General features: G+C 40.3%; 1 pseudogene; it reads left to right on the forward strand.

The window, feature by feature from the left end:
- The first annotated feature begins 10,081 nt into the window (after positions 1 to 10,081).
- Positions 10,082 to 10,537, forward strand: LOC103241615 (mitochondrial carrier homolog 2 pseudogene; annotated as a pseudogene).
- The last annotated feature ends 16,793 nt before the right edge of the window (positions 10,538 to 27,330 follow it).

Below are 27,330 nucleotides of genomic sequence, written 5' to 3' on the forward strand. Positions count from 1 at the left end.
CTCTATCTCCTTCAGTTCTGCTCTGATCTTAGTTATTTCTTGTCTTCTGCTAGTTTTTGAGTTAGTTTGCTCTTGCTTCTCTAGTTGTGATGTTAGGTTGTCAATTTTGATCTTTCCTGCTTTCTCTTGTGGGTATTTAGTGCTACAAATTTCCCTCTACACACTGCTTTAAATGTGTCCCAGAGATTCTGGTACATTGTGTCTTTGTTCTCATTGGTTTCAAAGAACATCTTTATTTCTGCCTTCATTTCATTATGTACCCAGTAGTCATTCAGGAGCAGGTTGCTCAGTTTCCAAGTAGTTGTGCAGTTTTGAGTGAGTTTCTTAATCCTGTGTTCTAATTTGATCGCATTGTGGTCTGAGAGACAATTCTTTTTCATTTGTATTCTTTTACATTTGCTGAAGAGTGCTTTACTTCCAATTATTTGGTCAGTTTTAGAATAAGTCCAATGTGCTGTTGAGAAGAATATATGTTCTCTTGATTCAGGGTGGAGAGTTCTGTAGATTTCTATTAGGCCTGCTCGGTGTAGAGCTGAGTTCAAGTCCTGGATATCCTTGTTAACCTTCTGCCTCATTGTTCTGTCTAATACTGACAGTGGGTTGTTAAAGTCTCCCACTATTATTGTGTGGGAGCCTAAGACTCTTTGTAGGTCTCTAAGGACTTGCTTTATGAATCTGGGTGCTCCTGTTTTGGGTGCATATATACCTAGGATACTTAGCTCTTCTTGTTGCATTGATCTCTTTACCATTATGTAATGGCCTTCTTTGTCTCTTTTAGTCTTTGTTGGTTTGAAGTCTGTTTTATCAGAGACTAGGATTGCAACCTCTGCTTTATTTATTTATTTATTTATTTATTTATTTTGCTTTCCATTTGATTGGTAGTTCTTCCTCCATCCCTTTATTTTGAGTCTATGTGTGTCTCTGCATGTGAGATGGGTCTCCTGAATACAGCACACTGATGGGTCTTGACTCTTTATCCAATTTGCCAGTCTGTGTGTTTTAATTGGGGCATTTAGCCCATTTACATTTAAGGTTAATATTGTCATGTGTGAATTTGATCCTGTCAATATGATGTTAGCTATTTACTTTGCCCATTAATTGATGCAGTTTCTTCATAGCATCAATGGGCTTTACAATTTGGCATGTTTTTTCTGTGGCTGGTACTGGTTCTTCCTTCCCACGTTTAGTGCTTCCTTCAGGAGCTCTTGTAAGGCAGGCCTGGTGGTGACAACATTTCTCAGCATTTGCTTGTCTGTAAAAGGATTTTATTTCTCCTTCATTTATGAAGCTTAGTTTGGCTGGATATGAAATTCTGGGTTGAACATTCTTTTCTTTAGGAATGTTGAATATTGGCGCCCACTCTCTTCTTGCTTGTACGATTTCTGCCGAGAGATCCGTTGTTAGTCTGATGGGCTTCCCTTTGTGGGTAACCCGACCTTTCTCTCTGCCTGCCCTTAACATTTTTTCCTTCATTATAACCTTGGTGAATCTGACAATTATGTGTCTTGGGGTTGCTCTTCTCTTTATGGTGTTCTCTGTATTTCCTGAATTTCAGTGTTGGCCTGCCTTGCTAGGTTGGGGAAGTTCTTCTGGATAATAACCTGAAGAGTGTTTTCCAACTTGGTTCCATTCTTCCTGTCACTTTTCAGTACACCAATCAAACAGGTTTGGTCTTTTCACATAATCCCATATTTTTTGGAGGCTTTGTGTGTTTTTTTTTTACTCTTTTTTCTCTAAACTTCTCTTCTCACTTTATTTCATTATTTTTATCTTCAAACACTGATATCCTTTCTTCCACTTGATTGAATAGGCTATTGAAGCTTGTGCATGCATCATGTAGCTCGCCTGCCATGGTTTTCAGCTCCATCAGGTCATTTAAGGTCTTCTCTATGCTGTTTATTCTTGTTAGCCATTCATCTAACCTTTTTTCAAGGTTTTTAGCTTCCTTGCAATGTGTTTGAACATGCTGTTTTGGCTCAGAGAAGTTTGTTATTACTGACCTTCTGAAGCCGCCTTCTGTCAACTCATCAAACTTATTCTCTGTCCTGCTTTGTTCCGTTGCTGGTGAGGAGCTGCAATCCTTTGGAGGAGAAGGGGCGCTCTGGTTTTTAGAATTTTCTGCTTTTCTGCTATGGTTTCTCCCCATCTTTGTGATTTTATCTACCTTTGGTCTTTGATGTTGGTGACCTACAGATAGGGTTTTGGTGTAGATGTCCTTTTTGTTGATTTTGATGCTATTCCTTTTTTTTGTTAGTTTTCCTTCTAACAGTCAGGTCCCTCAGCTGCAGGTCTGTTGGAGTTTGCTGGAGGTCCACTCCAGACACTGTTTGCCTGGGTGTCACCAACGGATGCTGCAGAACAGCAAATATTGCAGAACAGCAAATATTGCTGCCTGATCCTTCCTCTAGAAGCTTCGTCCCAGAGGGCCAGCCGCCTATATGAGGTGTCTGTCGGCCCCTACTGGGAGATGTCTTCCATTTGGGCTACATGGGGGTCAGGGACCCACTTGAGGATGCAGTCGGTCTGTTCTTAGAGTTCAAATGCTGATTTGGGAGAACCACTGCTCTCTTCACATCTGTCACACAGGAATGTTTAAGTCTGCAGACATTTCTGCTTCCTTTTGTTCAGCTATGCCCTACCCACAGACGTGGAGTCTATAAAGGCAGTAGGCCTTGCTGAGCTGCAGTGGGCTCTGACCAGTTTGAGCTTCCCCAGCTGCTTTGTTTACCTACTGAAGCCTCAGCAATGGTGGATGCCCCTCCCCCAGCCAGGCTGCAGCCCCGCAGGTCTATCTCAGACTGCTGTGCTAGTAGTGAGCAAGGCTCCATGGGTGTGGGATCCACCAAGCCAGGCACGGAAGAGAATTTCCTAGTCTGCTGGTTACTAAGACTGTGGGAAAAGTGCAGTATTTGGGTGAGAGTGTCCCGTTTTTTCAGGTACAGTCTGTCATGGCTTCCCTTGGCTAGGAAGGGAAATCCCCCAACTGCTTGTGCTAGCCGGGTGAGGCAATGTCCCACCCTGCTTCAGCTTGCCCCCTGTGGGCTGCACCCACTATCCAACAAGTCCCAGTGAGATGAACCAGGTACCTCAGTTGGAAATGCAGAAATCACCCATCTTCTGCTTCAGTCACACTGGGATCTGCAGACTGGAGCTGTTCCTATTCAGCCAACTTGGAATGGGGGGTTGAGTGAATTTAATGTATGAAAATAATGGCATTCCAACTTAGTGGAAAGGAATGGTTTCTTTAATAAATGGTACTGGAACAATTGGCAATCCATATGTGCCATTTTGGATTATAATCCACATAATCCAAAAATAATAAGTTAGACTTCTGTATTAAAATTTCAGCTGCATGAAAGATAAGTGGGATAAAAGATTTTAAAATATTAGAGAACATGTGCAACTTTAGGGCTGAGGATACCATTTTCACTAATATAGCAAACTCAGAAATTATAAAATAATAGAGAAACATATAAAGAATTTTCAGGGAGAGCAACTTAAGATGACTGAGTAGACACAGTCAGGAAAACGTTTGCCACTGAAGGATCAGGACATCAGGCAGACTGGGTGCACTTCTAGCAGGTCTTCAGAGGGAAGGCATTGAGAGTGAATAGATGGAAGATACAGATGCTAGGCTGAAGAGAGAGGAAGCTGGGAATGCCACTGGGACTTGTTCCTAGCCCCCACCTCCTCTTGGGGAATGAATGAGTTGAATAGGCAAGGAGCAACCCACTCTTGCCACAAGTCTCTGTAATCGTGGCACCAGGATATGCCATGATCCCCATGAACACTTGAGCTGGCAGAGAGAGCTGCTTATAGAAGTGGTAGGGGCAGAACTCCAGCCTATGTGAAACTCAGAGGGTTTGGTGCGGGAGCATCTGTAGTGGAGCACAGCCAGGGATGACCATCCCCAAGGCTCACCTTGCTCCCCTAGGAGACTTTAGCCCAAGGGGAACTGTCATACCTGAACAATACAGGGCAGTCTTGCCATTGAGATGGGGCTGGTCTGACCTGAGCACCCCTTGGTCTGCTGGTCTCCTTGGGGCCACAACATGGCTGCACCTGCTTGCAGTGCAGCCTTGGGTGCCCATGTAGAGTGCCTTTTGGGGAACTCCCAGCATAGTTCCTGCACTGGTAGATTGTGACTTACTGGCAGAGAGCTTCAGCAGAGCAGTACCAGTCTGCTTGCACCCTCCCCCAACTGCAGCCTCCCCCATGCCACTTTGCCTGTACAGTCACCCATAACCAATGCCCAAATTGTTTTACCAGCACGAGTGGGCAGTAGCAGACCTTGTCTCCACTTCTCTACCAGTGTATGGGAGCATGTAGACTCTGCCAGGTCACTGATGCCAATATGAGTGCACCTTGCCAACCCCCCTACCCTGCACCGTGCTGGCATTGCCATCAGAGTGCTTGCAGGCACAGAGACAGAGAGCCCTACACCTGCTGGCACCCCACCCCTGCACCAACACTGCTGCCAGGGTGAACTATGCATGGTCACCAGTGGACTCACCCTGCACCCTGTGCTGCCACAGCTGCCCACATGAACATACGCATAGAAGGCACACATAGTCCTGTGCCCACCAGTGCCCTGCTCCTGTGCTAACGCTGCCACTGGTGTGAGTGCACGTGTGGATGCTGGAGGGACATCCTGGTCCTTCCCCTGTTCTGTGTTGCCATTGCTGCCACTGCAGATGCTGCCATTGCAAACACCCACATGGAGGACAGCACCCCTGCAACCACCAACTCCCTGCTGCAGCCAAAAAGCACGTACCCAACCACACTGCCACTGCTGCTGGCATGTGCAAATGAGGACAGATCCCACCGCCACTGCTCTATGAAGCACTTTGGCCAGCACCACCTATTGGAATGTTGTGGCCAGTGGACCAGGAATGCATTGGTTCCTTCAGTGCAGCAGGTTCCTAAACATGAGGGGCCAAAAAGTCAAAGGCCCAATACTGGGCTCCCAGAGTTAAAACAAGCAGTCCATAGTCCTGAACTAAGCCTTGGGCCCCGAAAATCTTCCAGCTTATGCCACAATCAACCCCCAAGGACATCCAATAGAATAAAAAAATCCAAAGGACAGCAACTTGAAAGACTGAAGGAACATCAGCCTACAAAGATAACGAAGAACCCATGTGAGGACTCTGACAATTCAAAAAGCAAGAGTGTCTTTTTTTTTTTTCAGAGTCTTGCTCTGTCACTCAGGCTGGAGTGCAGTAGCACAACCATGGCTTACTGCAACCTCTGCTTTCCAATTTCAAGTAATTCTCATGCCTCAGCCACCTGAGTAGCTGGGACCACATGCACATGCCACTAAACCTGGCTAATTTTTGTATTTTTAGTAGAGACAGGGTTTCAAATGGGTTTTTGCCATGTTGGCCAGGCTGGTCTTGAACCACTGGCCTCAAGTGATCTGCCCATCTTGGCGTCCCAAAGTGTGGGATTACAGGAGTGACCACTGTGCCCAGTGAAGCGTGTCTTCTTAACTCCAAACAACCACACTAGTTCCCAGCAATGGTTCTTAACCGGGCCAAGATGGCTGAAATAACAGTAATAGAATTCAGAATATAGAAGGGTCAAAGACCATTGATATGCAGGAGAAGGTCAAAACCCAATTCAAAAAATCTAAGAGTTACAATAAAATAATACAGAAGTTGATAGATAAAATGGCCTTTATAAGAAAGAACCAAAGCGATCCGATAAAGCTGAAAAAACACACTATATGAATTTCATAATGCATTTGCAAGTATTCATAACAGAACAGACCAAGCTGAGGAAAGATCTCAGAGCATGAATCCTGGCTCTCTGAAATAGTCAGAGAAAAATAAAAAACAGTAAAGAAGAATGAACAAAAAAATCTCCAAGAAATAAGAAATTATGTAAAGAGATCCAATCTGTGATTCACTGGTGTTCCTGAAAGAAAGGGAGAAAAACCAAGCAATTTGGAAAACATATTTGAGTTTATCATAAATGAAAATTTCCCCAACCTTGCTAGAGAGGCTAATGTTCAAGTTCAGGAAATGCAGAGAATCCCTGTGAAATACTACACAAGAAGACCACATCTAAGACACATAGTCATCAGACTTTCCAAGATTGCAATGAAAGAAAAAACGGTAAATGCAACTAGAGAGAAGGGGCAAGTCATCTACAAAGGGAACCCATCAGGCTAACAGCAGACCTGTCAGCAGAATCCCTATAAAGCAGAAGAGATTGGGGGCCTATATTCAGCATCCTTAATTAAAATAATTTTCAACCAAGAATTTCATATCCAGACAAACTAAGTTTTATAAATGAAGGACAAATAAGATCATTTTCAGACAAGCAATTGCTAAGGAAATTTGTTAACACCAGACCTGCCTTACAAGAGGTTCTGAAGGGAGTGCTAAATATAGAAATACCATTATCAGCCACTACAAAAACACACTTAAGTACATACACCAGTGACACTATGAACAACCACACAATCAACATTGCATAATAACCAGCTAACAACATGACGATGGGATCAAATTCACACATATCAATACTAGCCTTGAATGTAAATGGGATAAACTCCCCCAATTAAAAGCCACAGAGAGACAAGTTGAATAAAGAAGCAAAATTCAAGGTTTTGCTGTCTTCTAGAAACCCATCTCACATGTAATGATACCCATAAGCTCAAAGTAAAGGGATAGAGAAAAATCTACCAAGCAAACAGAAAAAAGCAGATATTGCTGTTCTAATTTCAGACAAAACAGACTTAAACAAAGATCAAGAAAAGACAAAGAAGGACATTATATAATGTTAAAGGGGTCAATTCAATAAAGGGGTCAATTCAACAAGAAGACCTAACTGCCCTAAATATGTATGCACTGAACACAGGAGCACCCAGATTTATAAAGCAAGTTCTTAGAGATCTAAAAAGAGATTTAGGTAACCACACAATAATAGTGGGTGACTTTAATACCTGACTGACAGTTTTAGACAGATCATTGAGGCAGAAAACTTACAAAGATGTTTGGTACCTTTACTCTCCACTGGACTAAATGGACCTTATAGACAGCTACATAACTGTCTACCCAAAAAACAACAAAATGTACATTCTTCTTTCCTGCACATGCCACATACTCTAAAGTCAACCACACAATTGAGGCTAAAACAATATTCAGTATATTAAAAAAAGAAATCACAGCAACCACACTCTTGAACCACAATACAATAAAAATAGAAATAAATGCTAAGAAAATCTCTCAAAATGAAATCATTAAATGCAAATTAAACAACCTGGGTCCTAAATGACTTTTGGGTAAATAATGAAATCAAGACAGAAATCAAGAAATTATTTGAACCTAATGAAAAAAAAAAAAAGATATAACATACCAGAATCTCTTGAACGTAGCCAAGGCAGTTAAGAGAAGTTTATAACACTATATACCCACATGAAAAAGTTAGAAAGATCTCAAATTAATGACTTAACATCACAACTAGAGGGACTAGAGAAACAAGAGCAAATCAACTCCAAATCTAGCAGAAGACAAGAAATAACCAAAATCAGAGCTGAGCTGAAGGAAATTGAGTCATGAAAAATCATACAAAAGATCAATGAATCCAGGAGCTGCTTCTTTGAAAGAATTATCAAGATAGATGGAACACTAGCTAGACTAATAAAGAAAAAAAGAGAGAAGATACAAATAAGCACAATTAAGGATGACAAAGAGGACGTTACTACTGACCCCACAGGAAAAAAAAAAAAAAAAAAAAACCACTGTCAAAGATTATTATAGTTTCAGTAAAAATGATTTCAGTAGGACAAATAAGATCCTTTCAGACAAGTAAATACTAAGAGAATCAGAATTTTCTTGTCTGCAAAGGATCTTATTTGTCCTTCACTTATAAAGCTTAGTTTAGGTGGAAATGAAATTCTCGGTTGAATTATTTTTTATGAACTCCTCTATTTCCACAAGCTAGAAAACCTAGAAAAAAAAAATGGGTAAATTCCTGGAAACATACAACCTCCCAAAAAAAGAACCAGAAAGAGATTGGATCCTTGAATGGACCAATAATGAGTTCTCAAATTGAATTAGTAATGAAAACCCTGCCACCAGAAAAAGCCCAGGACCAGATGGATTCATAGCTGAATTCTATGAGAGGTATAAAAAAGAGCTGATACCATTCCTACTGAAACTGTTCTAAAAAATTGAGGAAGAAGGTCTCCTCCCTAACTCATTCTATGAGGTCAGCCTCATCTTGATGCCAAAACCTGTCAGACACACACACCCACACACACACAAAGAAAACTTCAGCCAACATTCTTGATGAGCACAGATGCAAAAATACTCAGCAAAATACTGGCAAACTGAATCCAGCAGCACATCAAACAGCTAATCCACCATGATCCAGAAGGCTTTATCCGTGGGATGCAAAATTGGTTCAACATACACAAATTAGTTAATGTGATTCACTACTTAAAAAGAACTAAAAACAAAAACATATGACCATCTCAATGGATACAGAAAATGCTTTCAATAAAATCCAACATCCTTTCATGTTAAGAACCCTCAGCAAACTAGGCATGGAAGGAAACATACTTCAAAACAATAAGAACCTTCGATGACAAACCCACAGCCAACATCATACTGAACAGGCAAAAGCTGGAAGTACTCCCCTTGAAAATCAGAATAAGACAAGGATGCCCACTCTGACTACTCTCATTCAACCTTTTACTGGAAGTTCTAGCCAGAGCAGCCAGGCAAGAGAAGAAAATAAGAGGCATCCAAAAAGAAAAAGAGGAAGTCAAGTTATCCCTGTTTGCAGACTACATGATGCTATCTCTAGAGAACCCCTAGTCTCTACCCAAAAGCTCCTTGATCTAATAAACAATTTCAGCAGTTTCAGGACACAAAAGCAATGTAGAAAAATCAGTAACATTCCTATTCACTAGCAATACCCAAGCTGAGAGCCAAACCAAGAATGCAGTCTCATTTACAATAGCCACAAAAAGAATAAAATACCTAGGAAAATAGCTAACCAAGGGGGCAAAAGACCTCTACAATGAGAATTACAACACACTTCTCAAAGAAATCAAAGATGACAAGCAAATGGAAAAATATTCCATGCTTATGTATAGGAAGAATCAATATTGTCAAAATGGCCATAAGGCCCAAAGAAATGTGCAGATTCAATCCTATTCCTATCAAGCTACCAATGACATTATTCACAGAACTAGAAAAAACTATTTTAGAATTGATATGTAACCAAAAAAGAGTCCAAATAGCCAAAGCAATCCTAAGTAAAAAGAACAAAGCTGGAGGCATCACATTACCTGACTTCAAACTATACTATAGGGCTACAGTAACCAAAACAGCATGGTACAGCTACCAAAACAGACACACATACCAATGGAACAGAATAGAGATCCCAGAAATAATGCCACATACCTACACCCATCTAATCTTTGACAAAATTGGCAAAAACAGCAGTGGGGGAAAGACTTTCTATACAATAAATGATGCTGGGATCACTGGCTAGCCATATCCAGAAGATTGAAACTGGACCTCTTCCTTACACCATGTACAAAAATCAACTCAAGATGGATTAAACACTTAAATCTAAAATGAAAATCTGTAAAAACCCCAGAAGATAACATAGGAAATACCATTCTGGATTTAGGCCCCAGGCAAAGATTTCATGACAAAGATGCCAAAACCAAATGCAGCAAAAGCAAAATTTGACAAATGGGACCTAATTAAACTAAGGAGTTTCTGCACAACAAAAGAACTCTCAACAAAGTAAACAGAAAACCTACAGAATGGGAAAAAATGTTTGCAAACTATGCATTCAATAAAGGTCTAATATCCAGAGAGTGAGGATCAAAAAACTACCTATTGGGTACTATGCTTTTCACCTGGGTGACCAAACCCCATGATATGCAATTTACCTATATAACAAACCTTCACATTTACTCCTGAACCTAAAAGTTGAAGAAAAAGAAGTTTCATCTTCCTTTGACATGGTTAACAAGGAGATCACTTAAGATATGATCACTCATTCTGCTTGTACCCTCATCACACATTTCTTCTATATGATTACTCTGAGATCTATGGTACAAGTAATTGGCAGAGAATCCAAGTACTGTGGATTTTGTGACTCCTTGGTAACCACCTATTGGGTAGAGAGCATCCTAGGATTTTCCATGGGTCTTGTTCCTCACCACCTGGGTGACATCACTTCTTTGTGGCTGTGTAACTCAATGGCCTACCTCATCAATACTTGGGCAGGGTTTCTGTCATGAATGAAATGAAGAGCTATTCTCAAGCTGTCACAGGATTTTTTTGGCTAGTGTGTTGACCTACCCCTTTGCATTTGTCTCCAATCTTATGGCTTTCAAGACCTGTGGTCTTGCTGGTGGATGCCCTCCTTACTCTCCAAGATATTCCTCTTAGATTATTGGTGCATGCTACACGAAAAGGGAAATATGAACCTAGGAAATAGCTTGTTTTTCTGGAAGATCTCTTTTGGGAAGATTTATTCTTGTAACCTGACAATGTTAATTTGAAGATGTGAGGCAGGAACACCAACTTTTCTATAGTACCAGAAGTACAGAATTAAGGGAGAGAATGTGGATTTATTTATATTGTGGCACAATTTTTAAATAGTCATTTAATCTTGGGAAAAATTTTTAAAAATCCTTAATTTATTAAAACAAAAAGAAAACACACATGCAGTTATTTCCCTTTGTTATGTGGGAGTATAGCAGAGGTAAGGAATTTGTAGGAAGGGAAGAGGTAATCAAAGAGTATGAGATTGCATAACAATGTCATAATAAAAAATAATAGCATGTAGCATACCAAATGTATTAAAAGATGGCCACAAAATTTTTGTTAATGATAGATTCCTCAGAAGTTTGTATTTCATGTGACTTTTTTCACTTATGTCCTTATACTTTTGTATATTGCTCATTTTTTAAATTATAAAGATGTATTATTTATTTAATTAGAAATAGAAGTTTCACTGTAATAAAAAAAAAAAGAAACAAAATACATTCATCAACTCAAAGGAATTAATTTAAAAAGTCTGACATCCAGTGAGGTGAAGGCCTAGGGTTGCTGAACGTAGAAAAGACCTGAGGTAAACGGTGGGAGGAGGGCCGGGAACTCTTCCTGAGCCACAGAGAAGACACACCTAGAACTGACTTAGAATCAGTGAAAAAAAATTTTTTTTCAGCCATTCGTCTTGGGGTTAGGATCAAGACAAACGCTGTGAGCAGAGAAATAATTATCTAAGTCCTAAATTAGATGTAAACTATTGTTTGGTTTATCTTCAACAGAAAATAACAACAAAACCCAAACTGTATAATAGAGTCCCAATTCTGGAGCTGAAGACTTAGGAAATATTTTAAATAGCAAAATGTTTCAATGTACTTCTCTAGTTTTTAGATAAAAAGTCATTCAAAAGAAGAAATCAGCAAATGAAGTATTTTGTCCTCATACAAGGGGGAAAAAAGTTTAAACTAGTTATCATTTGGATACAGGATGAAAGAACTGATTTCAGACTCTTTTTCCAATAGGACTAGCAGCACCAGTAAGAAAAACACGATCAGTTCCCCAGAGATAGTGTCAAAGAAAAGTTGTACTCTTATATTCTGTTAGAATTGTTGCATTGAGATGATTTTCAAAGAAATTCCCAAGAAAGAAAAACCACAGCACTCTGTTCTCAAGGTGATAAAGACCTGCTTCGCAGCCTGAACCCTGGCTTTGGAATCAGGTACTTGGAAAGCAGTTTTATTTAAAACCTATTTCGCTTATCAAGTTAGGGTATGCAAGCTTTTTATTCTTTCTTACTCTTAGTTTTTTCATCTATAAAATGGGAGTGCTGATAATAACACAGTGCAGAAAAGAATATGTACTTGATTTACTTTATGTGTATGTAGCATAATTCAAATGTAAGTGTAATCATGAAAATATTGATTAGAATGGGCAAAGTGCACAAATGTCACCACCAAAGTAACTTAAATAAATGTATTTTTTTTCCTCAAAAACCATGATTATAAGCTACTTAAGATCACTGGGGAGACCTAATAAAATAAATAGCAGCCAAGAAGATTTTTAATGTACAGTCTTAAATCATGAAATACAGAGGAATGTCAGAAATAAGCTAGTTCAGTTTCTTTATTTTACTAACACAACTAAGGCTGTGAAGGTAGTAAAGATAGTGGATCAAGGTTGAATGGCTTCTTGGTGATCATTTTGGGACTAAAATTCTCTTGACTCTCCAGCTAGTGTTTTCCTCCTCACAAGCAAGATAAAATTCACTGTAATAGAGACCCCCAACCCAACTGCAAGATGCAACTTACAAAGTCTTTCTTGACTACTCCCCACTGCCTTCCTATCCATGGAAGTGACCTTCACTAGTCTGATAGTTTTTTAGGGGGGCAGACACCATGGTGTATTCATCTCTCTGGCCGAATACAGAGAGAGAGATGAAAACACCATCTATCTCTCTCTTTCTTTCTCTCTCTCTCTCACTTTCTCCTTTTCTCCCTTCCTTCCTTCTTTTATTTCTTTTTCACTTTCAGACTTCCACTGGTGCTCAGGATACATGGAGCAGCATCAGGGGAGTAAGGAAAAGTCTGGAGCTCTCTGATCATTTCAGAGCCCTCTCCTGGGGCTCATGGGTTAGGGCAAACCACAAGCCCATGACTGCTACACAGAAATGTGGACCAGCCCTTCTACTGATATGGAGAAGGTAACTATGACTTCTCTTTCACTTTCTTGTAGGTCTTGGAAATGCAGGCCCAGATCTTGGCCAGGCAGGAAACCACTCTGTTTGATGGAGTGAGTGGCAACCTGGGCCTTTTCTCTAAACTCTTTCTGCTTATGTAGGATGTGCCCCCAGGTTCTGACAATGTCAGAAGGTGCCTGGGCTGTGGCTGGGCTTTCAAAAACCTTCCAAAATCAGGCCTGAAAACCCCCAGGAATGTGAGATACATCATGAGCCATCCTGTGGAGCTGGAAGAGAGGTGCATGTGGCAGCGCAGGTGGAATATCCATCCTTATGTTCCCGGTGTTTTGCTGTAGCTGGCACATGGCTTGAGTTCAGCAAATGCCTTTTGGGTGAATGACTGAATGATGGATATTTGGATGGACGAGGCGAGTGGATAGATAAAGCTCTGCACTGCAAAGAGATTCTGTAAAGCTTTGTCTCACTTCAGGCCTGGTATGGTTATCCTTATTTGCAAAAATCCAAACTAGGACTTTATTTAGACTTTTGAGCATGTAGAATTTCCATTCTAGTAACAAAGTATTTTCAAATGAAATAAAATTAGATAATAGGAGTATACTAAAGACCGTTTTCTAAATGTGGCCCACTTGACTGTTTCCATTGCAGAAGCAACTGCCGTCTAAACAGTCCTGGCTGAACTGAGGAACCCAGAAGTCTTAGCGGGCAAAATTAGTGCCTACTCTAGTTTTCTGCCTATTCATTTAGGAATATTTCTGTTACTTACAGAAAATATAAATATCTGTCCAATTCTGTCCTCATATACTAACACACTTCTATTCATTAATTTAAAAAATGTTTAGCCAAGCCCAGAAGATTCACTTAACTATTACTAAGCAATAGAGGAAAATGAGGATAGTGCCTGACAGCACATGAAGCTGACCCAAGCTGGCCCTGTGTCCCAGAGGGGTTAGAAGACAACTCATATAGCAGTTAATAAAGAACAAGAAAGCTCTTTTGATATCTCCTTATTTGGAATCCCAAAGCATATGACTCTAACACTGCTCTCTACTAAAGGACAAATGTAAGTTCCTAAGATTCTAATATCTAGCGGAAATTGTAAATGAAATGTTGACTTTTTCTTAACCTCCAAGCCCAGTGTTACTTCCTGGAAGTAAGAACACAATGTAGTAAAGAAGATTTCCCCAGTAGAGATGAATCAGGTTTGCTTCAGCCTATTAGAATAAGGAACTGTCTAACATTTGTGGCATTCAACAAAGGGGGCCGCATTAGTCAGACTTTCCTAGAATATGTTGTGACAGCAAGTACCCGAAAATCCTGTCAGCCCTACAATAGGTTTTCTCTAGTCCAAGTTACTGGCCATGTGAGAGTCAGCTGTATCTTTATTCCAGGAACAAGGGCGAAGGGAAAGCCCCTATCTGCAACATGCACGTCTAACAGCGGTGGAACAGAAAGACGGGAGAATGAAAACACGGCTCTGAAAGCATTTTCTCTGTAGTGGTCCATGTCTCTTCCTTTCATATGTCTTTGGCCAATGCAGGACCAAGTGCAGGGCCAGGTTAAACCAGGCCTTATGGGTTGACCTGTATCCCTCAAAAAACATATATCAAAATCCTAATGCCCAGTACTTCAGAATATGACCTCATTTAAAAGTAGGACCATTGCAAATATAATTAATTAAGATAAGGTCATAGTGGAATAGGGTGGGCCCTTAATCCATTGTGTCTGATGTCCTTATAAGAAGAGAAGAGACACAGACACAGAGGGAAGGCCATGTAAAGACAGAGGCAGAGATTAGAGTCATGTTTCCACAAGCCAAGGAACGCCTGGGCCTACCAGAAACTGGGAGAGGCAAGGGAGGCCCCTCCCCTAGAGGCTGCAAATGGACCATGGCCCTGCTAAAACCTTGATTTCAGACTTCTAATCTCTAAAACTGTGACTATGAGAGAATACATTTCTGTTGTTTTAAGTCACCCAGTTTGTGGTTCTTTATTATGGCAACCCTAGGAAACAAATACACCAGGCATCATAAGGTGACAGGGGCCAGGAAAGGGCAAAAGGGAGGGACCCAGTAGGAAGGGCCAGCAAATATTTAGATACAAATGCAACCTACCATGGGAGTCCAGTGCAGTCTTTAGCAGAGACCACCCATGACCACCCATGGTTGTCTGCCAAGACAGGGGTCCTGCATTAGACAGGAACGGTGGTTCTTAACCATTGCTGGGCATTAGAATCCCCTGGGAAGCTTTGAAAATGCCCATATTTTAGATTTACCTAAAAAAATCTCCCACCTTCTGAGGTACTTGTTCATTAGATTTGGAGCAGATTTTGGGAAGGTAAGTTTTGAAAATAAGCTCCCCGGGTTCCAAGAATCTGATGCGTATCTCTGATGAAGAGCCACAGAGTAGAAGGCCAACTTCTCCTCCAAAGTTCCTCACAATGCCAGGCTTCTAATGGTGGCTGTGGCTCAGCAGGGGGTCAAGTGACTTCTTGGTGAGCTTGTTCTTTTGGTTTGCTTTAAATGCATTGAAGATCTCATTGAAACTGCAAAGGCATAGATTTCTTTTTCAAACATTTAAAGTCCCAAGCTCTAGTCAGGGTTTCTAGAATCACAGAACATTTGCTTTGATCCCAGGAGCTGGAAGGTGAGTGAAAGGACAGTTCCACAATTTTTTTTTTTTTTTTGACTCTTCCAGGTAGAGCATGAAGGAAGGATGATCTATACAGCTCTTGTTTTGCCATAGGAAAACTACTTTTGATGATAATTGTTGCTCTCAAAATGTGTTTGTTACAGATTGCATGTTTATCCCCACAAAGTTTGTATGTTGAAACTCTAAATCTCAGTGGGAAGGTATTAGGAGGTAGGCCCTTGGGAGAGAAGTAGGTTTAGATGAGGCCATGAGGGTGAAGCCCCCTTAATGGGATTTAGTGACTTTATTTGGACACAGATAACTTCCTTTTTTAAGGGGGAAATTTGCATATGAAGGGGAGTCACTAGAAGCATCCTAATGCCACTGAAGATATAATTCGGAACTATGATTTGAATAAACAGTTGGAAATAACTTGCCACGTTGGCCTTTCTCCTGTGAAGTGAATGAGAACAAGTCCTTTCCCAGCAAGGAAATCCTACATCACTTGCCTTAAACAGATTCTCTCTACTCCCACACCTTGAGAAAGAGCTCTCACTACCTTTCTGGGCTAGGCTGTGCATCTCAGATTATCAGTCAGATCTGGTGTCATAGTCACTGAGGCCACCATCAGAACATTCAGCCAATTGGCAATGAAAGACAGCAGTGCGATTTCCTAACCTCATCCACTGTTCTGTAATTCCTCACTTCTAATTCCTTGATTATCTCCCGGAACTTTTCACTGTGTTCCACTTACTACATTCTCCCTTTCTCCCCTTCGCCCTGGGAGTCACAGCGGGCGATTTACCAACTCTCCATAAAGCCAGAAGAGAAATGTTAACATTCAGTTCATGTTGCACTATTCTCTAAACCTTTCATCTTTCACTCTATGATAAAAGATTTTCCTTGGAGGCTTTTGCCCTATTTAGTATTGTTAACCTTTCTCAACCCAATCATGTATTACTAACCATTCAGTCATTTCCCTTCACTCTCCTAAGACTGGCATTAGACTCTTAGTTATCCTCTCCTCTTTCACTCTTGCTGATATCTGGGGTTGGAATCCTCATCTGTCCAACAACCTAGTTTCACAATTCTTCATCTCAACTTCTGCTGTCCCTCAATTGATAACTGTCACCCCAATCATACAAATATTAAAAGAGAGGCAAGAAAGTAGCATCTAAAAGAAATAAGGATAAAACTTATATTTTTAATGGAAAAAATCAAGCAATAGAAGCAACTTTTCTCTTTCTTTGGAGGGAAAGGGATGGGTGCAGATAAAGACAGACTTATGAGTTTAGAAGGTGGAAAATAAAGAAGTATTGACAAATAATTTGTAACTTCTTTGCAAAATAAAAGACAAGATCATCTTCTGAGAGTGGGGGAAAAATAGGGGAATTGAAGGTTTGTGGGGAGTAGCAGTGGTTTAAAATACTGTAGTCAAAGAGCATGAGCGAACAAATTATCAGAGAACTATTGTACAACTACCAGCAGGGGGGGGGCCTGTTTTGATGGGGTGGTACCAATCTTCTCTATTAAGTGACTTCCTCTAGCAGGTGCAGATAAAATAAATACTTGGCTTCATGGAGGTCAGGTTTTTCTTGGAGAGTTATGAAGTGTTTTCTTCCTTTCTTTTTTAAAAATTATGTATCCCCCATGACTAGCACATGGTAGATAGGCAAAAAATATAATCATCCTTGGTATCATGCAGAATCAGTGACAAGACCCCCCATAGATATCAAAATTCATGGATGTTCAAGACCCTTATATAAAATGGTGTAGTACTGGCATGTCATTTACACACATCCTCCCATATACTTCAAATCATCTCTAGATTGCTTATGATACCTAATATAATGTAAATGCTATGTAAATAATTGATATACTTTAAAACATCTCTGGATTACTTATACCTAATATAATGTAAATGCTATGTAAATAGTTGTTATACTGTATTGTTTAGAGAATAATGACAAGAAAAAAGTCTTTACATGTCCAGTACAGATGGAAGTGTTCACTTTTCTTTGAATATTTTTGATCAGTGATTGAACCCATAGATACAGAACCAACAGGTATGGAGTGCTGACTATATTTGAATATTTTTTTCCACTGTACAAGACAGTCTCTTTGAAACAGTGTTGTTGCATGAAGGACCATGATATCTAAGCTGACTAAGGAGGAAAATAAAGAAAGATGATTGATATATTGGAAAAAATATATGATTCAATATAGAGGACCCTGTGAGGTTGAAAAGGAAGCGAGAGAGAGAGAGAGAGAGAGAGAGAGAGAGAGAGAGAGAGAGAGACAGAGAGACAGAGACAGACAGCCCCAGAGATGGACAGAGACTTAAAGAAATTGTCTCACATAATTGTGAGTCCGAAATCTGCAGGGCAGGCTTACAGGCTGGAAATTCAGGTAAGAGTTGATGTAGCAGCCTTGAGTTAAAAGACCAGAAACTTAAGCAGAATTTCTATGTTACGGTCTGGAGGCTTAATTCCTTCTTTTTTGGGGGACCTCAGTCTTTGCTGTTAAAGCCTTCAACTGATTGGATGAGGCCCACCTACGTTATGGTGGATAATCTACTTTACTCAAAGTCTACTGATTTAATTTTAATCACATCTGAAAAATACTTTCACAGCAATATCTAGAGTGGTGTTTGACCAAACAACTGGGCACCAAAACTTAGTCAAGTTGACACATAAATTTAGTTATCACAGGTAGCAATGAAAGGAGACAAGATTGTGGTTAGAAAGTTGATGATTAAACTGGTGAATCTGGAGGCAGAGCAGTATGACAGAGTCCATGGAACGATGAATGTGGATAACTAGGGTGGCAAGAAGATCACTGGTGATGTGAAGGTCGAGCATAATGAGTCCAGCATAATGACTGGATTCATCCACTTGGACAATGAAATCTAGGATGTTGTCAGGTGAGACAGAGAGAAAAAATGTAAGCCATGAGATAGAGTTTTCACTGAATGATAGGTAATGATCAGAGGGAAGAAAGATGACCAAGAAAGTGAGACAGGGTATTGTAGTCAAATGGCATGAACCCCGGTAGAGAGGTCTCCAACCCTCTGCTCTACCATTGGGTGACCTTAAATAAAGCACTTAATCTCTGTGTGTCTATGCTTCTTCAAATTCCAACTCTAGTTTAATATTCAAAGGCTGTTGTGGGAGTCAAGTATAGTGGTAAATGGTAGTAAATGGTAGGTAAAAGTAGTTTGGAAAAGGCAGCCAAACCAGTCAGAGAGAAGTTGGGGTTTCTTGATACTTATAGTATTAAGCACTAGAGTGTGTCTACAATCAAATTTAAGGAATTTCTGGTTGTGATTTAAAGGAGTTGTGGTGGCCAACCTCCAACAGGACCCCCAAATGATCCTCATTCTCCTGGTACTCTTGCCCTTGCATAGGGCCTTCCTGCATTTAACAGGGCTGACTTGTATAACAAATAGAATGTAACAGAAGTGATCATGTGTGACTTACAAGACCAGGTCATAAAAAGCATTGTGGTTTCCTCCTTTCTCTTGGATCACTTACTCTGGTGGCAACCAGTCACCATGACATGAAGACACTCAAGCAGTTCTATGGAGGGACCTAGGCACAAAGAACTGAGGCTTCCTGATAACAGCCATGTAAGTGAACCATTTTGGAAGGAAATCCTCTAGTTCTGGTTAAGTTTTCTGATGGCTGCAGGCCCATTCAATATCTTTACTGCAAGAAGAGAAACCCTGAGCCAGGGACACTCACATAAGCTATTCCCGAATTCCTGACCAATAGAAATTGTGAGTGAAAAATGATTATTGTTTTAACCTACTAAGCTTTGAGGCAATTTGTTATGTGACAATAAATAAATTATGTAAGAGATATTTGTTTCCACTGAATCTTAAACCTCTTTATTCATGCTTCCTACCTGTGTGTAGACATGTAATTAGATGTTTTTAAATGTATACTGACAGAAGTAGGGAGGCATCTTTTTGTTGTGAGGCATTGGGTGAATATCTTTTACTCCTTAGACTTTGGCTTACTCAGGTGTAAAATGAAGGGTTGCCCTGATACTCTGAAGGTCCTCTCTAGCTGCAAACTCTGTGGGCAACCTCTTGAATGAGATAGTTGCTCACAAAACACACATAATCTCACTATGATGCTAAATTAAAGTTCAACAAACCAATTTCATTGACTGAATTTTCATAAAATGATTTTTTCAGAGAGAAGGCAGACTAAAGCAAGTCAAAAAAGAACTGGAGAGAATGTAGGGAATTCACTAATTCTAAATTTAATCTTCATAAAGAAGTGTCTCATGACATATCCCAAAATTGTGTTGCATATAGTTCTGCCATAGCAATATACTTGATAATATTTTTATGTTTCTGTTCCTTCTAGACTTGTTTCACTTTATAAATAATATTACATTTTACTAAATTAAATTTTTAGAGTTGCTTCTATAACTATATCTCTCCAATAACTAAATGATTTGAAAATTGGAAAGAGTGTATAACAGAATAGGTTATCTAGTATTTTAGATACTTAGAATATTCACACAGCTATGATTAAATCCATCAAGTTCCCCCATTCGCTCATTTTAAAAAGGAGATTCAGCCATATTAAGTCAATTAAATTGGTTTGATGTTTATTTTATCCTCTGACCTAGATTCCTGTACTCTCCCATTGGCTTTAACTTTCTGTGGGACACTCTTGTACTGGAACTGATTTTTAGAGTATCTTTAGTGTGGCCAGTTGGTATTCCCAAGATAGTAACAGACTCACAATATTCTGTTTCACATTTTCCTAGTTATGGTGAGGTTGTTCTTTTCCCAATCCCTCTTTATTTCTCCTCTTGACATAAAACATTTACACACATCATTAATCTCCTCCACACAATTTATTACAAACTAAGGGGGAATGGAGCCTCTGTCTCATTTATTTTTAGGATCGTGTAAGCATTTGCTCTTGTTAAATATTGCTATTAAGTGACTATATTGGACACTTCTTAAACACCTCCAGGCCTTTAGCTACCTACTCTGCCTCAGCAGCTATTTCTGCCTACCAACCCCACTCAGAACCCACATTTCTCACTGTCTGAGGCCAACAAGTTGCTTGCCTGTGAATGCTGGCCCCTCTCACTTGGCAGCTGCTGTATGACCAGGTTAACCATGTCTGGTCTCTGTCTTCTCTCATCACATATAGACTTTAATGAAATGTCACACTACAGACATGGACAAGGAAGCCAGATTTTATAACCAGGAAGCCAAGTGTGGGGGTACAGTAGGGGTATGTGTGTGGTGGGGGTTATCTATCTAAAGGATGAAACTTGGCCAATTGAAAACAGATACTGTCAGGGATCCACTGATAAATTTCTTCTCCTTTCTCCCTTTCATAGATTGGGCAGGGCACAACTTCTGGAGCTGCCCTGTATGGCTGTGCAGAGGTCCCTGAAAGGTCACCTGCTGTGTGTCTTCCAGCGTCCCTGTAAGAGAGTAGACAGAGAAGTCATGCATCACCTTGCACTGTCCCCTTTCCTTTCCTGACTCGCTCCTCTTCATGCTTTCTCCAGTCTGGGATTTTATTTCTCAAATAAAGACAAACCTTAATCTTAATCCTCACCTCAGCCTTTGTTTTCCAGGAAATCTGGACTAAAACACTGACCAGTTTTAAAAAATGGTAACATGTTTATACTCTTTTCCTATCTTTCTGCTCAAAATTTACATGGTACTTTGGGGATCTGCCTGCCTATGGACTCCATATGCAATTTTTTTTTTGTTTGTTTGTTTTTTTTTTTTTTGAGATGGAGACTGGCTCTGTTGCCCAGGCTGAAGTGCAGTGGCGACATCTCGGCTCACTGCAAGCTCCACCTCCTGGGTTCACGCCATTCTCCTGCCTCAGCCTCCCGAGTAGCTGGGACTACAGGTGCCCACCACTATGCCCGGCTAATTTTTTGTATTTTTAGTAGAGACGGGGTTTCACTGTGTTAGCCAGGATGGTCTCGATCTCCTGATCTCGTGATCCGCCCGCCTCGGCCTCCCAAAGTGCTGGGATTACAGGCGTGAGCCACCATGCCCGGCCTAGAGAGCAACTTTCTAATGTGTCAGTATTCACTCATTTAGTTCAATTTTGAAGAAAAGTAGAATAATACATGTCATTAGAAGACCTAAATTGGGTTTGCATGATGATCGAGTGCATAAATACAGTGAAAATGATAAGGTTCCTAGGGGGAAACCAGATCTTTATCATCAAGTCGGCACTGAGAATCTACTATGTACTTACCGCAACCGAGATACAAGCAAATATAAAGATACGATAGTCCTCATCACAAGACTTATCATTTTGCTTAAGAAAATTGCCATTATATGAACTAATTAGAGAAATTTGAAGTTCTCAATCCTCTGTGATTTGACTATAACTGTGTTAGCGGTTCAGGGGCAAGAAAGCAAGGAGATGTTAGACCCCTTAATCTAGCTCTCCCACTCCTGCAACTTTTGACAATTGACTCAACCTCTTCCTAGTCCCAGTCCCCACCTACGAAGTTGGGATAATCTTCTAGGGATTATAGAAAGAATTAAATGATACAATGCAAGCAAATTGCCTAGCACCCTGGAATTGCTCAATAAATATTAATGGTTATAATATTTTACTATAATTTTAAGAAGCTACATATTTCATAGAGAAGGTGAGGCTTGAAGAATTAATAGGATTTGGGGCGAGAGAGTAGACATAGGCTAAATGAGGGAAAACCAATGTAGAAACACAAAGAAAGGGAGGCACATGATCTACTGAGGGAAGCGTGCCCACAGGTGATGGGATGGGAAAGAAAGCAGGGAGGGAGAGAGATGTGGCCAAAGGTAAGGGGGAACTTGGGCTTTACATACAGCTTTCATCACTGGGTTTTGAAGATTTTGGGAACGGAGGGAAGAAGAGAGAGAGAAGACAGGTAGAATAAAGGAAAGGAAGAAGAAAAGACAGGAAAAAAAATTGAGAAGTAAAACGAAGCCTGACCATTGGCCATATATAGCCTTCTCATGTATAATATTCTCTTAGAATTTATTTAAAGCATTAAGATGAGAGGACAGTTCAGAGCACTGGATTAATTCCCTTTTCTCTCTCTCCCTCTCTTTCTCTTGCCCTTTTATTAAGAAAATAAAAGAGACTTTGAAATATTAAGAGATAGTGGGATTAGAACCTTCTCCTGCCAGCCCCAGTCTTTCCTCCCCTATTAATTTCCACTTGATTAGAATTCTTTTTGAAGTATTTAAATATGGACAATGGGAAATAGAAGGGTGAGTTATTGAATATCAGTTAGACAGTATTAATATAATCATGGCTCCCATTTTTTTATATAGACACTTCATCTATATGTATAGTTTCCATTAGGAATAAAGTAGACACCTCCTCTCTCCTACCTCAAGTAATTATGATTTTTAAAAACCATAATGAAACTCTTAAAAGTTAATAGCCGATTTGTAAATCCTCAGCTTAAAATTTTAATTTAAAAAATAAGTTTTAGAACTCTAGAAAATTGAGAGGTTTTTTTCCTTACTTGCCTTAAAAAAAAAAAAAAAAAAAAAAAAAAAGACACGAGAGACTTTTCTTACACTAAACTCTTGAATTGGTGAGGGCTTTTAGCACGTACACACGTTTGAAAGGAGCCATGGCTGTTCTGATGGAAGTGTGGAACTCAGAAACCCTCTTCACTTAGGGGCTGTGTGGAGAGGGAATGATATTGGTATTCAAAAGTTCTTCAAGAACACACAGCAAATGTCTCCATGGGAAAAGCAGCTGCTTATTCTCCTTTGAATAACCCAGGTCTCATGACTGCCTAGTCCTGACATTGGCCTTCATGCTGAAGGCTTGATCTAAGACCTTTGAGGGACAAAATAGGGGATCTCAGAGCCTATTTGATGCATGGATTTGGGGCTTGCTGAGAGGATCACTATGAAATTCCTGGGGTTTTCTAGCTCCGAGGACTATGGATCTTTAAAAATAAGTTATTTGATAAATAGCAATTTGTAAATCTTTTTTGAAAACCTAGAAAAGTCATAGAATTTAGAAATCCTATCTTTTCATGTTAGCATTCAGTACTTGAGGCCACAAATGTTTAATTGACTTACAAGCAATATCTTTTTTTTTAAACAAATACTTTCATACAAGCACAAAGCGTGCTAATAAATTCTGTTAGTCATGTATATTTCCTTGGCACATACAAAAACTAAGCCCACCACCAACATGGGAAAGGATATAGACAAAGGACTTATGTTGAATGAGTTCAGTCTCCTCAGGAATGAGGAATGTGAGAAACAGTGAGAAAGTACAAACCAAGAGGTGCAGTGGGGAACCAGGGCATAAAAATAGAGATACAGAACGAGAAATTCAGCCCAAACTAATTAGGAAAATACCGGTCTGAATCAGTGAAAAGTTTCACTCACATTCATCCCTTGGCCTTTCAGAGGAGTAAATTTGAAGTCCCTCTTAAATCTCCCACCTTATAAATATTGCTGCACCGTAGAATTAGTCCTATAACTACACAGGTAACATGAATGAAAAACTCCAATGTCACAATGAAAGGCACTTTTAGCTCACATAAGTGGCCAGAATAAGTGCCTCATTCCTGTGCCGCAATCTGCAACTTCTGGTTCATATATGAGCCTCAGCAAAAAGATTTTACTGAAACATGTTATGCATCATTGGGTCACTGTTAAATTACTAAACTCCTGAATGGTGAGCCTGTGCCTGCAAATGTCACAGGTGTGATCCACAAATTATGGTTAAGAGAAGTCCATTTAGTTGTGTTGAGGTATTTAAGACTGGATCCTCTGATGCCTGACAATGCATCCAATGGAGTGGTGCTTCTGAGCCTATGATGATGAATGGATATACATCACCATTCCTTGAAGGCCAGGGCAGTGCTCAGCATCCCTCACACCCCCTGGGACATCAATCCAATACATACGCTTTGCACTGTAATAGAAGAGCCAAAAATTTTTGAACGTATTTTATGTATTTGATGTCCATGCTTTCAGAACAACAACAACAACAGAACAGTGAAATATAGTCAGACAATAGGCAATAGTACTAGAGAATGCTTTAAATTGGAATCACCTGAACATTTCAGCCTTGCACTCACCGTCGGGATCGCAGTTGGTCGAATCTATGCCAAACTCACTTTACAAAGTGAGCAAAATGACCCTTCTGGACCCTCCCTCGACACACTGAACCAGTAGTCTGTGAAGGTGCCAGGCAGGGCCCACTTCATGGTGGGTGACCCATGCTGTAGTAGTGGGGTCCTGGCCTTACCTAAAGCCATGGAGACAACCCTAGAGGGAGTACTAGAGGTAGACAGCTTCCCTCTGGAAGCCCATGGTCAGGTACAGATCTCTTAATCCTTCAAGACCCAGCTAAATCTCACCTTGTCCTCAATGATGGCCCTGACTGCCTAAGCCCTCACAATTTCCCTGGTACTGTGGATGCCACCAGCACCTGGCACTTGTACCACATAGCCCTATTATACCCTTCTGTGTTATTAATCCATGATTGCTAATTTTGGCCCAAACTTATATTCTTAGAGTTCAGCACAGCCACTAGTTCTTGTATATCTGCTATATCTGAGCTGATATTCTTGTTAGTGTGATTCACTCATAGAAATGGCTTCAAACAATGGGTAAAAGAAGCACATGACTGATGCTGCACTCTCACCCCAAAGCCCAGCCTCCAAAACATTCCCCTGCACCTAATCCTCTGGTTCCACCTTTACCCAGTGGGAAATGTAGGTTTCTAGTCACACTGAGAAATTCAAGCTAATAAAATTTCTCCTACATCCCTGCTCCTGCAGTCTTCAGGTTGCTTTAAGATAACGTGTCTTTGGACAGAATTCATGTATTTTGTCTTTTAAATTGTGGTTGTACACAATTTGCACAGAATGGCTTGCATTTCTGAATTTGGCTAAACCTGGGAAATTCCCCTTCATCAAATTCTAGCAAAGAGAGAGAAAGAGAGAGAGAGAAAGAGAGAGATTCCAAAGACAACAGACAACAGGCAGGAAAATGAAAAGAAAAAAGAAAACACCATTTTAAAATGGCTATGGGTTTTTTGCTTCTGTAAAAGATTTTTAAAGCCAAAGAAAAAGGTAGGGTGGAAAATTATATGAAGCAACCATGCAACCAGAGAAAGGGAGGAGACAAAATACAACGATTGTTCCGTCTCTGGTTTTCTCAATACAAAACAGGAAGAAAAAAATGAATGAGAAAGGAAGAATTATTCTCAAAATCTTTCAAGGTATAAAATCAGTTGGTGAGGAGTATTATTAGCTTGGAGCTAGGGGGAAAATCATTTCTGAAGTGCATGTTTAGAGGGCGGTTTTTTAATGCAATAAAAATGTAAAACAATTTGAGGGTGGGTTATGGGGAGGCCTTTCTGCAACAGCAGCTGCTCTGTCTTTGGGCTCTGGGCAAAGATGCCTCATCCCATCCTTTCAGCAACCCATTATCAGGCCTCTCCCCTTCGCATTATTCTCCAGCAACCTTATCAGGCACAAGCATCGCCTCAGATGCTGCGACTGGAGTCTTGTAATTGTCCCTGGTTAGAGCTCAATAGCACCTTGAACCATCAGAGCAATCTCAGCTTTTAAGAAAAGGTCTCCACAAGGAGAAGCCAGTAAGAGAATTTGCCTGTGGCTATGTGAATTCTTTAATAGCAAACTCTCCTCTGCCAGCCCTAGTTGCAGAGCCTATGGAGAGATGAGAAGTCTCTTTATTTATCACCGGGCTCTTCTGAATGCCTGTTAGGCAATGATCACATTATTTATTACCAGGTATGTGGTGCTGTTGGGGGTGGGGTGGAAAATGATTTTCTTAATGGGCCTTCTACAGATGAAGGGACTTGAGAGATCAAGGTGGGGAACGGGAGGAAGAAAATTTGAAGACGCCGGAATATTGGAAGGGGTTTGCTGGTGCTGCTTAAAGGTAATACAGAACAGCCTCACAGAAAAATATAATTTATAAACACACATTCTACATTATTAATTATGTTAATTCAGGGTTAAAGGAGAGGATGAGTGTGTTTTTCCAGTGTGTGTTTATCTGTAATCAGGTCACCTAGTGCTTGTAATAAGTTTGGAGAAGTCATTTAACTTCAGCAGCGCTATGATATTTCCCACCCTCATCCCTCAACCCCACAAAAACAGAACTTTTCCTGCTAAAGAACTAGCAGGGATAGATTCAGAGCCAGAGAACTAAATTTTCAAAAGCAAGAAGACTCATATCTAGAGATGTGATCAGGAAGTATCAGACCCTCCGAGAGTTTCACTCTGTAGACCAGGAGTGCTTAATTTAAATAAATCACCCTTTTATGTCCCTTTCTGATACATAAATTCTACCAAGAGACTGACTATGCAATACAGACTTTGGAGTCAGAGAGAAGGATTTCTGTCAGAATTCCTCCACCATTCAAAAGAGATATTCTAAATTAGGAGGAACCTCAGCAAGAATGAGAAAATTCATCAGGTTTGATGGGAGCCCACATGAGTGGCCCCTAGAACAGAGACTTCTCTGGCCAAACCAAGAGATGGGCAGGCAGATGGTGAGTTCCACATGGAGCTTCTGGGACAAGTGTCTGCTTCTGCTTGTTCCAAACTTATTGCTAGGTCCTCCAGACAGTCTGGAATGCCCACCAGTTGACAGGACAACTGAATCAGGAAGCTCGTCACTAAAAATCATGCTATTCATTGATAATAAGGACTAAATGCAAAAGATCTCCTAAAGTGAAAGAGACTCTTCCTCCCTCCATCCAACCTCCCACCTGAAATAAGTGGTTCAGCTGGAAGATATGTGTATTAATCAGGACTAGGTTCAGTTGCAACATACAGGTGCCCAACTACGGTCACTTCAGTAAAACGAAATTATTCCCTCACGTGAATTCTGGAGGTTGGCATCTAGGGCTGTTGTTGCTGATGCTCTACAATCCTTAGAGCATGGTTTCTAACCTCATGGTTGCCTCAT

The sequence above is a fragment of the Chlorocebus sabaeus genome, chromosome 15 (assembly GCF_047675955.1).
Source record: "Chlorocebus sabaeus isolate Y175 chromosome 15, mChlSab1.0.hap1, whole genome shotgun sequence".
NCBI lineage: Eukaryota > Metazoa > Chordata > Mammalia > Primates > Cercopithecidae > Chlorocebus > Chlorocebus sabaeus.